This window comes from Bos javanicus, chromosome 2, assembly GCF_032452875.1.
Source record: "Bos javanicus breed banteng chromosome 2, ARS-OSU_banteng_1.0, whole genome shotgun sequence".
Lineage (NCBI taxonomy): Eukaryota > Metazoa > Chordata > Mammalia > Artiodactyla > Bovidae > Bos > Bos javanicus.
In genome coordinates, this window is record NC_083869.1 from 78,302,839 (window position 1) to 78,313,501 (window position 10,663).

Below are 10,663 nucleotides of genomic sequence, written 5' to 3' on the forward strand. Positions count from 1 at the left end.
ATGCACTGGTCATGGCAAACACCCTCTTCCATCAACACAAGAGAAGACTCTACACATGGACATCAGCAGATGGTCAATACCAAAATCAGATGGATTATATTCATTTCAGCCAAAGATGTAGAAGCTATATACAGTCAGCAAAAACTAGACTAGGAGCAGATGGTGGCTTAGATCATGACCATCTTATTGCCAAACTCAAACGTAATTGAAGAAAGTAGGGAAAACCACTAGACCATTTAGGTATCACCCAAATCTAAATCAAATTCCTTATGATTATACAGTGGAAGTGTATAATCATACAATCTAATTCAAGGGATTAGATTTGATAGACAGAGTGCCTGAAGAGCTGTGGACAGAGGTTCGTGACATTGTACAGGAGGCAGTGATCAAGACCATCTCTGAAAAATACAAATGAAAAAAGGCAAAATGGTTTTCTGAGGAGGTATTACAAATAGCCAAGAAAAGAAAAGATGCAACAGGTAAAAGAGAAAAGGAAAGATATACCCATTTGAATGCAGAGTTCCAAAGAATAGCAAGGAGAGATAAGAAAGCCTTCCTAAGCAAACAATGCAAAGAAATTGAAGGAAACAATAGAATAGGAAAGACTAGAAATCTCTTTAAGAATATTAGAGATACCAAGGGAATATTTCATGTAAAGATGGGCACAATAAAGGACAGAAATGGTATGGACCTAACAGAAGCAGAAGATACTAAGAAGAGGTGGCAGCAATACACAGAAAAACTATACAAAAAAGATCCTCATGACACAGATAACTGTCAGGGAATATTTAACAGTAGGATTAAATGTGTGGTGTTTCCTATTTCTCTTGAGCCCTCTGTTCCTTATCAATTCTTGATAAGAGCCAGTGGAGTGGCAAGCCACTCCCAGGACTGAGGTCAAAGAGATGGGATTCTTGCATAGGATTTGCTTCATTAGCTTTTCCATATGGAGAAAGGGATTATTTATGACCCTCTTTTGATATGGATTGTCTTTTGGCCTTACGGCCTCTACTGCTCCTTGTTTCCTTGGTAACTTATAAAGTCTGGTCTTTTGATCCCCTGGAGAAGGAAATGGCAACCCACTCCAGTATTCTTGCCTGGAGAATCCCATGGATGGAAGGTCCATGGGGTCACAAACAGTCAGACATGACTGAGCTATTTCACTTCACTTCACTTTGATCTTTATCTGAAGAAGCTACATTGTAATACAGTATATATTACTCACACAGAATTCAATAAAACACCCTTGTTCCACCAGAGACTTGGGTCCCCATGTCCTTCTCTCTCTCTCTCTCTCTCTCTCTCTCTCTTTCTGGCTGATTCCATGGAGTGCCAAGGCCTGCCGAACTCATTTTCCTGCCTGGGCTTCCAAGACTTCTTGAGAGGGCGCCCTGCGCCTACGTGAGCAATACAAGCTCTGTCCAAAGGCTTTATTGGTTTTCTGAGTAACCCAAGGAATATTAGCCTCTTTCTTTCTTTCACTTTCTTATTGTCGACTCCGGACCACCAGGTTCCAGTCCATTAAAGGACCCCAACAGGTAACCACAGGGAAGTGATCACTCCTAGAGCCAGACATCCTGGAATGTGAAGTCAAGTGGGCCTTAGGAAGTATCACTATGAACAAAGCTATTGGAGGTGATGGAATTTCAGTTGAGCTATTTCAAATCCTAAAAGATGATGCTGTGAAGGTCCTGCACTGAATATGCCAGCAAATTTGGAAAACTCAGCAGTGGCCACAGGACTGGAAAAGATCAGTTTTCATTCCAATCCCAAAGAAAGGCAAAGCCAAAGAATGTTCAAACTACCACACAATTGTACTCATCTCACATGCTAGCAAGGTAATGCTCAAAATTCTCCAAGCCAGGCTTCAAAAGTACATGAAATGTGAACTTCCAATGTTCAAGGTAGATTTAGAAAAGGCAGGGGAACCAGAGATCAAACTGCCAACATCCACTGGATCATTGAAAAAGCAAGAGAGTTCCAGAAAAACATCTACTTTTGCTTCATTGACTCCACCAAAGCCTTTGACTGTGTGGATAACAACAAATTGTGAAAAATACATCAAGAGATGGGAATACCAGAAACCATACCTGCCTCCTGAGAAATCTGTATGCAGATCAAGAAGCAAGAGTTAGAACTGGACATGGAACAACAGACTGGTTCTAAATTGGGAAAGGAGTATGTCAAGACTGTATACTGTCACCCTGTTTATTTAGCTTATATATGGAGTACATCATGAGAAATGCCAGGCTGGATGAAGCACAAGCTGGAATCAAGATTGCTGGGAGAAATATCAATAACCTCAGATATGCAGATGACACCAGCCTTATGGCAGAAATCAAAGAAGAACTAAAGAACCTCTTGATTAAAATGAAAGAAGACAGGCGGAAAATCAGCTTATAACTCAACATTCAGAAAACAAAGATCATGGCATCTGGTCGCATCACTTCATTGCAAATAGATGGGGAAACGATGGAAATAGTGAGAGACTTCATTTTTTGCAGATGGTGACTGCAGCCATGAAATTAAGACACTATCTCCTTGGAAGAAAAGCTATGACAAACCTAGACAGTATATTAAAAAGCAGAGACATTATTTTGCCAACAAAGGTCCATCTAATCATAGCTATGTTTTTTCACATTCATGTATGGATGTGAGAGTTGGACTATAAAGAAAGCTGAGCACTGATGAATTGATGCTTTTGAACTATGTTGTTGGAGAAGACTCTTGAGAGTCCCTTGGACTGTGGGGAGATCAAACCAGTCAATCCAAAAGGAAATCAATCCTGAATATTCATTGCAAGGACTGATGCTGGAGCTGAAACTCTAATACTTTGGCCACCTGATACAAAGAACTGACTCATTTGAAAAGACCCTGATGCTGGGAAAGATTGAAGGTGAGAGGAGAAGGGGATGACAGAGGATGAGATGGTTAGATGGCATCACTGACTCAATGGACGTGAGTTTGAGTAAACTCTGGGAGTTGGTGATAGGGAGGCCTGGTGTGCTGCAGCCCATGGGGTCTCAAAGAATCAGACACAATGAGAGACTGAACTGAACTGAATCATTAAATTAATAACGCCAGTGTAGTCATGCCTACATAAAATTGCCTACTTAAAAATTATTAAACATCAAGGTTCAGATAGTCTCTGAAATACTGAACCATGGCCAGATGAGTGAACACAATAAAGTGCTGGGAAGGTGATGTCTGGAGAGACAGCATGGAAGTTCTGCTCCTTGCACTTTCCCACTGTACCTCACTCATGCATCTCTTCCATCTGGCTGTTTCTTAGTTGTATTCTTTATAACAAACTAGTGAGTAAAGTGATTCCATATTTTTTGTGAGCTGTTCTAGCAAATTACTGAACCTGAGGAGGGGGTTGTGAGAACCTTCTGACTTTACAGTCAGAAATACAGGTAGCTGGTAATTATGATCAGTGTCTGGAGTAGGTACAGTTTTATGAGACTAAGCTCTTAGCCTCTGGAGTCTCCAATAACTGAGTAGTTAGGGTCACATATGAATTAAATTGTAGGATACTAGTTGGTATCTGAAGAGGTAGATTATTAGATGGTATAAGGCAAACCCACACAATTGGTGACATAAGTGGTGAAAGGGAAAACTTTTTAGAGTCATGTGAAAGTGAGCGTTCAAGTCACTCAGTCATGTCCAACAATTTGTGACCCCATGGACTATACAGTCCATGGAATTCTCTAGGCCAGAATACTGGAGTGGGTAGCTGTTCCCTTCTCCAGGGGATCTTTCCAAACCAGGTCTTCCACATTGCAGGCAGATTCATTACCAGCTGAGCACCCAGGGAAACCCAAAATTTAAGTAAAAATATTCTCAACCAGAAAGTGACTGTTTTGAAACATTTTGTAAATCCTCATGTCTTGACTTTTCATGAAGAAAAAAAGAGTAAGGTTCTTATGAAATTTAAATTAGAAGAGTCAATGAAAATATTTTTTAAATATAAAATTAAATGAATTTTGGTCTATGAAACTTCCTGGAGACAATTATTATTTCATTTTATAGACTTCATTTCTTTATATCTCTTTATCTCTGTCTGTCTCTTTCTTGCTGTCTCCTACATTTAATGAGGAATGGATGTGTATTAGTCACACTTTTGGAAAGAGAGTCTACAGTAATAAGTCTAGATCCTTCTAAGAGATTATAGGCTGAAAGACTGGTATGGAAATAAATACCTGCAATAGAATATAATTTAAAATAAAATAGATATTATCTCTCTTCCTCTGAGAGATCACAGACAACAAGCCATTTGAGGAAGCAGGTGATATTTTAGATATTTATTTCATTTTGAAAAATGCGTATCAGTGCAGTTCAGTCACTCAGTCCTGTCCAACTCTTTGTGACCCCATGGACTGCAGCACACCAGGCTTCCCTGTCATCACCTACTCAGAAACTTACTCAAACTCATGTCCATTGAGTCGGTGATGCAATCCAGCCATCTAATCCTTTGTTGTACCATTCTCCTCTTGCCTGCAATCTTTCCCAGCATCAGGGTCTTTTCAAATGAGTCAGTTCTTCACATCAGGTGGCCAAAGTGCTGGAGCTTCAGCTTCAGCATCAGTCCTTCCAATGAATATTCAGGACTGATTTCCTTTAGGATTGACTAGTTTGATCTTGCAATCCAAGGGACTCTCAAGAGTCTTCTCCAACACCACAGTTCAAAAGCATCAATTCCTTGGCACTCAGCTTTCTTTATAGTCCAATTCTCACATCCATACATGACTGCTGGAAAAACCATAGCTTTGACTAGAGGGACCTTTGTTGGAAAAGAAATGTCTCTGCTTTTTAATATGCTGTCCAGGTTGATCATAAACTTTTTTCCAAGGAGCAAGCATCTTTTAATTTTATGGCTGCAGTCACCATCTGCAGTGATCTTCAGATCAGATCAGATCAGTCACTCAGTCGTGTCTGACTCTGCGACCCCATGAATTGCAGCACGCCAGGTCTCCCTGTCCATCACCAACTCCCGGAGTTCACTCAGACTCATGTCCATCAAGTCAGTGATGCCATCCAGCCATCTCATCCTCTGTCATCCCCTTCTCCTCCTACCCCCAATCCCTCCCAGCATCAGAGTCTTTTCCAATGAGTCAATTCTTTGCATGAGGTGGCCAAAGTACTGGAGTTTCAGTTTTAGCATCATTTCTTCCAAAGAAATCCCAGGGCTGATCTCCTTCAGAATGGACTGGTTGGATCTCCTTGCAGTCCAAGGGACTCTCAAGAGTCTTCACCAACACCACAGTCCAAAAGCATCAGTTCCTCGGTGCTCAGCCCTCTTCATAGTCCAACTCTCACATCCATACATGACCCCTGGAAAAACCATAGCCTTGACTAGATGGACCTTTGTTGGCAAAGTAATGTCTCTGCTTTTGAATATGCTATCTAGGTTCCCAAAATAAATTCTTTCACTGTTTCCATTGCTTCCCCATCATTTTCTATGAAGTGATGGGACCAGATGCCATGATCTTAGCTTTCTGAATGTTGAGTTATAAGCCAATTTTTTCACTCTCCTCTTTCACTTTTATCAAGAGGTTCTTTAGTTCTTCACTTTCTGCCATGAGGGTGGTGTCATCCTCTTATCTGAGGTTATTTACGTTTCTTCCAGCAATATAGATTCCAGCTTGTTCTTCATCCACCCCTGTATTTCACAAGATGTATTCTGCATTTAAGTTAAATAAACAGTGTGACAGTATACAGTCTTGACATACTTCTTTCCCAATTTGGAAACAGTTTGTTGTTCCATGTCCAGTTCTAATTCTTGCTTCTTGATCTGCATACAGATTTATCAGGTGGCAGGTACTGTGGTCTGGTATTCCCATCTCTTGAAGTATTTTCCAGAGTTTGTTGTGATCCACACAGTCAAAGGCTTTGACGGTGTCAATAAAACAGAAGTAGATATTTTTCTGCACTCTCTTGCTCTTTCAATGATCCAACAGACTTTGGCAATTTGATCTCTGGTTCCTTTGCCTTTTCTAAACCCAACTTGAACATCTAGAATTTCAGGGTTCACTATTGTTGAAGACTGGCTTGGAGAATTTTGAGCATTACTTTGCTAGCATGTGCTGCTAAGTCACTTCAGTTGTGTCTGACTGTGTGACCCCATAGACTGAATCCCACCTGGGATTCTCCAGGCAAGAACACTGGAGTGGGTTGCCATTTCCTTCTCCAATGCTGAGATGAGTGCAATTGTGCGATACTTTGAACATTCTTGTGCATTGCCCTTTTTAGGAATTGGAGTGAAAACTGACCCTTTCCAGCCCTGTGGCCACTGCTGTTTTCCAAATTTGCTGGCCTATTGAGTGCAACACTTTCATAGCATCATCTTTTAGGATTTGAATTAAATCAGCAGATGCCCGCCTGTGCCACTGGCCGAGTAGTGGTTGGGGGGCATCCAGCTCAGCTCCTGGGCTGTGGCTCTTCTCAGGCAGGCAGCCAGGGTGCCCCTCCTGGAGGAAGAGGAGGAGAAGAAGGAGGAAGGTGGTGGGAGGAAGAGTTGTGGAGAGGAGGACAGAGCATGACAGTCAGACTGGTGCTGGGCAAGGAAGCAGAGTGGCTGCCGCTGGAACATCACACTTGGAGACTATGTTTGGGGAGCAGTGGCTATTCCATTGTTCTTGGGAACCAAATCTTGAGTAGTAGAGAAGAAGGAACAAAGAAGAGATCACATCTCTGAAGGCCTGGGAGCCAAAGCTATCTGAGCATCAGTAAACCCCTGCAGTAGTCACCATGATGTCCTGAAATCTTCCACCAGATTAATTCCATGTTTCTACCAGAATGAATTATGCAGCAGAATTCTCCCATAGTTTAGATTAAGCAGATCATCTTGCAGAATCAGGGGTGTAGGCGAGTGTCGTGATCTCTGCCTCAGCTTCCCCACTTATACAGAGTGGGTATTACTGTTGTCCCTCCCACCTTTAGCTGCAAGCACCTGTGTAGCTTTATCTGGGCGGCATTTTTAAGGACATCACTTTTATGAACACGTTGAAACCACGCCACTAACTTGGATGATGGACACCAATACCTTTAAGATTACACGACTGATGAAGATGGACCTGGGATTCAGGTGAGCCAGAACAGTCTGGCTCCAGACAGTGACTTCCAAAGAGGAAATAAAGCTGGAAAAACCCATGGATGTAGCCTTCCCTGCAGCCTACCCAGGTGTTCGAGGATAATATCCCAGAGAGAAATTGAGCCCCTCGGATCAGGTAACTAGTCAGAATGAAGAAAATCAGTCTTAAGACCTTCCAGAAATCTTTCAGCTTGAGTAAGAGAAAAGAAGATGCAGAATTCATGGTCATACAACAGCCAGCACTAGCCAGCAACTTCAGGAAAGAGGAGGCCTTGTTTGGGAGCTGCTATGGGAAGGAGATGGCCGGCTGTGATCTCCACGGCGAAGATGAAATGGGCAAGAAAGGACCCAAGAGCCAGAGCCTCGTGGGCATGCTAAAAAGACCGCTGAGCACCAAGCGGAAGGCCAAGGGCAAGGGCGGCACGGCGTCGGGGAGCTCAGTGGACAAGGACAGGTTCTCATTGTAACCGGCGCCCCTGGTGTTCAAGGACGTGCGGTCGCTGAAGCCCATGCACTCCCCGTCGCTGTGCAGCCATCACTACAGCCCCATGCCCTGGCCGTTGTGCCCCACTTCCTCGGAGGAAATGTGCATCTGGATGGAGTCGCGGGTCAAGGTGCCGGTGCACTTGCCCGACCCGGGTCGGCCCTCAACGGCGTGCACAAGGAATTCAGCGACCTCTGCCAGGCCGGCCCCGCATGGCCAGAGCTGCTGGACTCGGTCGGAGCTCCGGGTCCCCAACCGGGGACCTGTGCCTCTGCCTGGGTAAACACGTGCCTGTCGTCCTTGGACTGGTGGCTCGGGACTACATCCGGTACACTGTGCCTTTGGATGGCTCCTCCCCCAGCCGCCGGGGGGCCCCTTCCCCTACGACCACCATGAGGACTACAAGCATCCGGCCCACTGGGACCTCGCCGTGGCCCCCGAGCTCTTCACCGAGGAGCTGGTGGGCAGTCTGCTGATGGGCACCAGGGGGGTCTTGCTGCAGTGCTTGAGGGCGGGCCCATGTGGGCCCTGAACTGCCCCCCCTCCACCCCACCGCTCCCAGAGAAACACACACACACACACACACACACCACTGCTGCCTCCCCTGCAGACTGATCTGAGCCAAAGGAACTTCGCCAAGCTGACCTGCCCAGACGCCCACCTGGCTGAGAGCATGTGCTGCCACTTGAATTTCGATCCCAACTCAGCCCCCAGGGTGGCCAGGGTATATGACTCAGTGCAAAGCAATAGCCCCTTGGTGGTGACCAGCCTGACGGATGAGCTTAAGAAGCTGGCCAAGCAGGGCTGGTATTGGGGACCCATCACAAGCTGGGAGGCGGAGGGCAAGCTGGTCAACATGCCTGATGGCTCCTTCCTGGTGACGGAGAGCTCTGACGACCACTACCTGCTCAGCATGAGCTGCCACTCCCACCGCAGGACCCTCCACACCAGAATGGAACACTCCAATGGCAGGCTTAGCTTCTATGAACAGCTCGGATTTGGAGGGACACACATCCATCGTGGACCTGATAGAGCACTCCATTAGGGACTCGGAGAACGGGGCTTTCTGATACTCAGGATCGGGCCTGCCAGGCTTCGCCGCCTACCCGGTGAGCCTCACCAACCTCGTGTCGTGCTTCCTGCAGGTGCGCTCACTGCAGTACCTGTGCCGCTTCGTCATCCGCCAGTCCACCTGGATAGACTTGATCCTGAAACTGCCCCTGTCCAACAAAATGAAGGATTACTTACAGGAGAAGCACTACTGAGAGAGGACCGCAACCCAGCATATTGCACTTTAGGAGTAAGAAAGAGAGACTGAGATACAGTTTACAGACTTCATTGCTATCAGAATCTTTTGCTTCCGTACTGTTATTTCAGTTTTATGTGGAAACGAGTATCCAGTTCATTTAGGGGTGGGGAACCGTCCGCGAGGTGTTTTAGGTTTATTTTGGTTCTTTAAAAAGGGAAGTCTTGAGGTTTGAGAAAGTGTGTAGTGTTTTCCATAAATATGCAGAATAATCACAATGTAAATGATCAGATTCTCCTTACTCACCCACCCCCAGTCCTTTGCTGCTATCCACTGTGATTTTATGCATTAAAAACACATTTAATGTGTATCCAATCCTGAGTAAAGTTGAATGAAACTTATGGAATGAACCTGTTATGTCTCTCTTTCAATGGACCATCTTCAAAGATAGTGTTGAGTCAGCATAGCCATGTGATTAAGCACAGAGTTTACACCTACACCAAAAATGATTTTTAATTTCATACTCTACAAAGGTTTTTTTTTAATTGTGAACTGACATAACCTGGGGTAATGGAATGCAGGTCTGCTACATATCTTTCTGCCACATTCATTTCTAAATTATGTTTGATGTTTTGTGTTCTTTTGGTTCTGAGAAGTTTGATTTTTCTGTTGACTTCATTTTCATCTTGTGGTTCTTCAGTTTTAATAAGTTGCCTTACATTAAAAAGTTGTAAATAAATGTATACCAGCAATTTAAAAATTGTTGCCTTTTCTGTCATTAAACTCTGGTACATATTGGCATAACATATAAAGACCTATGAAACTAGAACTATTAAATACATTATTAGATGATCTTAGTTTCCTGTGATAAGCAATTTTTTGTTATTTATACTTTCCTCTGATAAAATGTTTTATCTATGATTACTTTAGCTTAGACAACATTTTCTTGCATGAACTTGATGGAGAAATGCTTTTCATGAATGGGTGAGATGCTCTTGCAACGTTAAAGTCTATAACGTTAAAAAAAAAAAATCTCAACTGGAATTCCATCACCTCCACTAGCTTTGTTCTTAGTGATGCTTCCTAAGGCTCATTTGACTTCATATTCCAGGATGTCTGGCTCTAGGTGAGTCATCACACCATCGTGGCTATGTAGGTCATTAAGATCTTTTTTGTACAGTTCTTCTGTGTATTCTTGCCACCTCTTCTTAATATCTTCTGCTTTTTTTAGGTCCCTACCATTTCTGTCCTTTATCGAGCCCATCTTTGCATGAAATGTTCCCTTGGTATCTCTAATTTTCTTGAAGATATCTCTAGTCTTTCTCATTCTATTGTTTTCCTCTATTTCTTTGCATTGATAACTAAGGAAGGCTTTCATAACCCTCCTTGCTATTCTTTGGAATTCTGCCTTCAGATGCTTATATCTTTCTTTTTTTCCTTTGCCTTTAGATTCTCTTCTTTTCTTAGCTATTTGTAAGGCCTCTTCAGACTACCTTTTAGCATTTCTTTTCCTCAGGGATGGTCTTGATCACCACCTCCTGTTCAATGTAATGAACCTGTGTCCATAGTTCATCAAGCACTCTATCAGATCTAATCCCTTGAATCTATTTGTCACTTCCACTGTACAATTGTAAGGGATCTGATTTAGGTGATACCTAAATGGTCTAGTGGTTTTCCCTACTTTCTTCAATTTAAGTCTGAATTTGGCAATAAGGAGTTCAGGATCTGAGCCACAGTCAGCTCCCAGTCTTGTTTTTTTTTTGACTGTTTAGAGCTTCTCCATCTTTGGCTGCAAAGAATATAATCAGTCAGATTTTGGTATTGACCATCTGGTGATGTC

General features: G+C 43.5%; 1 pseudogene; it reads left to right on the forward strand.

Annotated features, from left to right (window-relative positions):
* Positions 1-7,242: 7,242 nt before the first annotated feature.
* LOC133235665 (suppressor of cytokine signaling 6-like) lies at positions 7,243-8,985 on the forward strand (annotated as a pseudogene).
* The last annotated feature ends 1,678 nt before the right edge of the window (positions 8,986-10,663 follow it).